The sequence below is a fragment of the Aedes aegypti genome, chromosome 2 (assembly GCF_002204515.2).
Source record: "Aedes aegypti strain LVP_AGWG chromosome 2, AaegL5.0 Primary Assembly, whole genome shotgun sequence".
NCBI classification, from domain to species: Eukaryota; Metazoa; Arthropoda; class Insecta; order Diptera; family Culicidae; genus Aedes; species Aedes aegypti.
The window spans coordinates 359949104-359955068 of NC_035108.1; the positions used below are offsets into that span (position 1 = coordinate 359949104).

Sequence of the window (5965 nt, forward strand, 5' to 3'; positions counted from 1 at the left end):
TCGCAGTGGTTCATCCCGAACAGAAACAGATCCTATTCCGACCAACAGTTCCACGCCGTTGGAAAATCGTCCGAAAATCGACAGCCAGTCATGTCGTGCTCCAGTGTTAACACGCGAATAGGATTGTCTCTCCACTTGATTGTCATACAGAGCCCGTTGGCTCTCACGTTTATCGTGTTCTATTCCGGCAGTCCTCGTCGGTGAGTCTGCCTTATTCCGAAGGAATTCACTGTGAAACCGAGCGTGTGCCAGTTAGCCTCCGAACTTTCCACGCTCTACTGGGATAACCCCCGGTAGCGGATCTATCTAACTCGTTTGCTGCTCTCCATTTCCGCTGGAGAAACGACATTATCTTCACCGCATTCCAGACTATACCAGATATTTTCGTCACTATACATTTTGTCCACGATGTTGCTCACTCGGACGTCTTCAACACTGACAGTTTTCATCTCTCTACGCTCCGTATCGAAGCGTGAGCACTTGAAAATTACGTGTTCCGGCGTTTCCTCTACGTTGCCGCACTCTGGACAGAGTTATCCAACGTGGCCGAACATATGAAGGTACTTTTTGAAACAGCCGTATTCTGATAAGAACTGCGTCATATGGAACCTGACTTCTTCGAGTGTCCTGGTCACCCGTTTCGACAGGTTTGGGATAAGACGATAGATGCACCTTCCATTCGTAGCGCCATCCCACTCTTGCTGTTACTTCCTCATAATGTCGGATCTTGCAGTCTTCCGAACTGCTTTAATGCCACTTGCCTCGTAGCACTCACAATCCTTTTCCAAAACGTAGCCGATAGGGTATGTGTCGGCTATGACACATACCGGCTCCGACGATATGGTGCGGTAGGCACTCGATACCATCAGCCTGAACTTACTGGCAAGCCAAACTCGATTCCTTTTTGTCTTCAGCGCAGCTATCCACGCTGGACCAGCGTATCTAACGATAAATAAGGAAACGCTAGCCAATAACCTTCTCTTGCTACTGCTTATTTGCGAATCGTTCGACATGATCCTGGACAGTGCCGTAATCACCTTCGCTGCCTTCTCGCAGGCATAATCCACATGGCTATTAAAGTTGAGCCGATCATCGATCATTACGTCGAGAGTTGGTTTGGTTTTGACTTTATTAACCCAGGTCCGTCCCCACGTCGAGAGTTTCAGTTCACGTGTTTAAGCTATGGCGTGCTCACCAACTGTAATTTCAGCCTTCTGAACCATTTTACAGTTGCTGATGAGCACTAATTTAGTTTTCTGGTGAGCAATGGTCAACTTCTTCACCCGCATCAAGTTTTCAACAATATCCACTGCCTCTGTGGCATGCATCTCCACTCTTTCCAGTGATTCGCCAACCACCATCAGCAAATCCTACGATTTCGACGCCTCTTGGTAGCTTCAGGTAGGCACTCCGTTGTACATTGCGTTCCACAACGGTGGACCCAAAATGGAGCCCTTGGGCACGCCAGCATTTATCACAATATTCTTCTGTCCTTCACTAGCATTGTAGCTCAGTGTTCGATTGTAAAAATAACTTCCAAGAATCCTGCACAAATTGTCAGGAACCTTCATCTTGTGCAGCGCTGCAGCAATGGCTTCCCAGCTTGCGCTGTTAAATGCATTCTTCACATCGATCGTAACGACTACACAAAAACGATTGCCTCGTCGTTTTGTCGTCCTTGCTTTGTCGGCTGTGTCCACTACCCTTTTTATTGCATGGCCAATATCGTTGACTTCCCTCTCCGAAATCCGAACTGCATCGTCCACAGACCTTTTTCGTCTTCTGTGAATGTCGTCAGCCTATTAAGCATGATCCTCTCTAGTAGCTTACCGAGTCTACCTAGCCTCAAGCATATCGGTCAGAACGACCCTGGTTCACCGGGGGCTTACCCGGTTTTGGTAGCAGTAGTTTTTGCCTTTTCCAGTGGTACGGGAAATGCCCTTACTCTAAGCAGATCTGCAGTGATGTTCTGAACATATCTGAGTTATCTTCTAAAGCTGCTCTCAACGCCTCGTTGGCGATATCATCCAGGCCGGGCGCTTTTTTCGCTTTCAATTCCTTGGCCGCCACTAAGAGCTCTTCATTGGTAATGTTTACCATGTCCTCGTCTTCCTGGCTGTACGGAGTCGCAGGCCATACCGTCGGCTCGTGTTGTAGGAACAATTCGTCGACGATAATCTTCAACTTCTCTGGGCATGTTTCAGCGGGTACTGCTGGTCCTTTGATTTTAGCCATCGCAATTTTGTAAACGTCTCCCCATGGGTTTGCATCAGCATCACAGCACAGCTCCTTGAAGCAAGTCTTCTTGCTCAGCTTTATTTCTTTCTTTAACGTGGCTTATGCTATTCGTAGTTCTTCTCTCCGTTCTTATCTCTCGATTTCGGTTTTAGACCTTTGCATTCGCCTCCTGGCTCTGAGGCACCTTTCACAAAGGCTGCGAATAGACCATTTCCGTGAAATTTTTTATTGGCTTAGATGCTTTCTGTCAACTTACTGAACAAACTTTCCTAAGGAACCGATATGTTTTGGATCCTCTAACAATTGAAAAACAATGGAAAACTGGCGGCACGTTACTTCACCCCTCGGTCCCCTAGAATTAAATTCACCCCGAAAAAACGGAGACCCTTTTATCCATTATGATTTTGCCATCACGTTGCACAGTGGGACGAAATCAAAAAAAGTGGGACATGTGTGTTTGTGCTGAAACTATGGGTTTTAGCGTTTCGACATGTTCTACAAAGTTTCACCATTTTTTGAGTACTTAATTTAGACACTAAAAAAAAATCACTTGAAGTGATATACACTGAGATAAAAAATTAACTTTTTTATTTATTGTCAAAATTGAAAACTGTCTAAGGAGGTATTGTAGGCGACATCATTTCATGAAAGTTTGTCGAAGACGGAAAAGCTCTATCTCCTACACTGACGAAGTTAAGGGGTAAAAACGATGGGTACCCCCTTAAAACTCATATTTTCTCCATAACTTCTAAATTTGAATTTCTACATTTTTACAATGTTCTACAATGTTTAAGGTGCTGTAAAAATACACATTTTTGCCAAAGACACTAAAGCGCTAGCTCTTCACGTTGAAGATTTACGAAAGATTTTCTGATTTTTTCACATCAAATTTAAGTGTGCATATCTTGTAAAGTTGCAAGTAGTAGCAGCTAATTTTATCATCATGCTGTTCCTCAACCTATACCCTTTAGATATATGTACGAATAGTTGCGGGGTCAAGCGGGGCTCATCGCAGTTTGTTTAATTGAAAATTGTATTTCCTATAAATAAATGTATGTTTTCTAAATTTTAATTATTGTTTTTTTTTTCTATATGTTAATTTTTTTTATGTTTCGTTACGATATTTAACTCTTGATCCATTTTACGAACGGCAAATTTATAATCTTTACTGTTCAAGTTTCAATTTGACATGGCTGTAGAGGAAAAGTTGTTGTTTCCGTGAAAATTACTAAATTTTTTCAAGTGTATAGAATGCTATCATCAATCATCAATCAGGAGTGCAATTCAATTATTTTTTATAACTAAGGTTGTAGTGTATACAATCAAATTGTACAGTTGAATCAGTTGAACAGTTGATTATAATCTTATAGCGGTATTTAGCACTTTGATAAACTTATAAAAATGCTGTCAGATACACGGAAAAATAAACATTACTTAAAAAAAATAACTGTTCAAATTTTGACAAAAACTGTAAAACATAACTGTTGACGCCGTAGTTGTGTGGTCGAGCTCTGGGCCGGGGATACAATCCCAAGAAGGGAAATTAGTGACACTTATTCTTCAATGTTGCACAATAGTTTCACAATAGTTCAACATTTATTTGTAAAAACGGTTATGTACACTAATTACAATTTACATGGTTGCATCACTCCCGGTCTGTGGGCTGGGAAGGCCTTGCTAATCGATCGCGCGCGGGCACGACTTAAATGAGCCGCTGGACCGTAGAGATCGGCGGTCAACTAATAACTGTCGAGTGATGTACGATTGTGCTCTATTCTGTTGGTACTGTAGCGAGCAAGACTACAGAGTTGTAGTAGAGGGAGGGGGGGAGTGTGCTGTTTCACTCTACCGTATATTCTCTATACGTGTGGCTAGATGTGAGCAGCTTACAGTATAGATGAAAAATATAGGCTAAGCAGGATTTGTTTAGAATCATCGTGGAAACATGCCGGATTGAAAGTCGTTCTACTGTAGTTGCTGTTGGTTTGGCGCTGTTTATACTGCATGAACAATAACATACAAACGGTCACGAAGAGATGGATAGCAACATCGTTCACAGTAGTATGGATTGCTATTTGCACTATGGGTGCGTGCATAGCATGTTAATGGCCAAAATATTTCAAATAAAGTTCACGTTCGGCGTGAACAATAACAATTTATCATCGTTTAAAATGGGCAAACATTAAAAATTCCATAGCAAAATGATAACAAAACTTAAAATCTATACCACATAAATAAAAACTACAAAAAATATATATTTAATTATAGGAAATACAATTTTCAATTAAACAAAGTGCGATGAGCCCCGCTTGACCCCGCAATTATTCGCACATATATAAAAAGGGAATAGGTTGAGGAACAGCATGATGCTAGAATTAGCTGCTACTACTTGCAACTTTACAAGATATGCACACTTAAATTTGATGTGAAAAAATCATAAAATCGTTCGTAAATCTTCAACGTGAAGAGCTAGCGCTTAGTGTCTTTGGCAAAAATGTGTATTTTTACAGCACCTTAAACATTGTAGAACATTGTAAAAAGGTAGAAATTCAAATTTAGAAGTTATGGAGAAAATATGAGTTTTAAGGGGGTACCCATCGTTTTTACCCCCTAACTTCGTCAGTGTAAGAGATAGAGCTTTTCCGTCTTCGACAAACTTTCATGAAATGATGTCGCCTACAATACCTCCTTAGACAGTTTTCAATTTTGACAATAAATAAAAAAGTTAATTTATTTTCTCAGTGTATATCACTTCAAGTGAATTTTTTTTCAGTGTCTAAATTAGGTACTCAAAAAATGGTGAAACTTTGTAGAACATGTCGAAACGATAAAACCCATAGTTTCAGCACAAACACACATGTCCCACTTTTTTTGATTTCGTCCCACTGTGCGTTGTGGTGAATTTTTGATTAGCTGGTATGACAAATGATCTTTGTTTATGTTTTCTTTCATCATATGGACATTTCATTTCACAAGATCGTGATCATCCTTTTTCACCATGTTGTTTTACCAGTTGCCACATATGTGCAAAAAAAAATTAAACAAAATCATGGATAAGTCTGTCGTTTTGGCTCAAGTTATCAATGTCCTCGGCCGCACCGGTTCTCAGGGTCAGTGGACCAGGCGAAGGTGCAATTTTCAGCGAGCAGAACTGTCGGATTATCCGCAACGCCAATAACCTGGCTCACGAAGGTGATATCCTGACGCTGCTGGAATTCGAACGCGAAGCCAGAAGATTTCGGTAATTTCGCTGATGGGAGCGGTTTCCGTTCGGGATTGAGACGGAAGAGTGGCTGATTTATAATGTCCGGTCTGATATAGTACCGGGTGTAACAGCAAATCCGCAAATTCTTTACCAAAGGATAAATAAAGGAAGGATATGAATTCGAGTTTTTTTTTTGTCGTTAGTACCTTCCAGGGTTCCTCCTCTACTGCAGAATGTTGACCACCGTGACCACCCGATTCATTTTTGTCTTCTCCCGCAACCGTCGAACGTTACAAGGTTCTACTGAGTTCAAATAGAATAGATGTCGTGCGTGATCTTTTTCTGCCGCCGAAGTTTGAATGGTCCGGAAGATTGCTCACTCAAGGCGGGAAGCTTCCGGATCATCAGCCAACAGTTTGATAAGGTATTTATCGACATAGATATCAAAAATAATGACATCGAAAGTCGATTCTAATGAAAAATAGCGATTACTGTAACTATTGGGTGAATAATAGTTTTGTT

At 41.2% G+C, this 5965-nt stretch overlaps 1 pseudogene; it reads left to right on the top strand.

Moving 5' to 3' along the window:
- Window positions 1-5261: 5261 nt before the first annotated feature.
- On the top strand, window positions 5262-5622 carry LOC110675898 (annotated as a pseudogene).
- The last annotated feature ends 343 nt before the right edge of the window (window positions 5623-5965 follow it).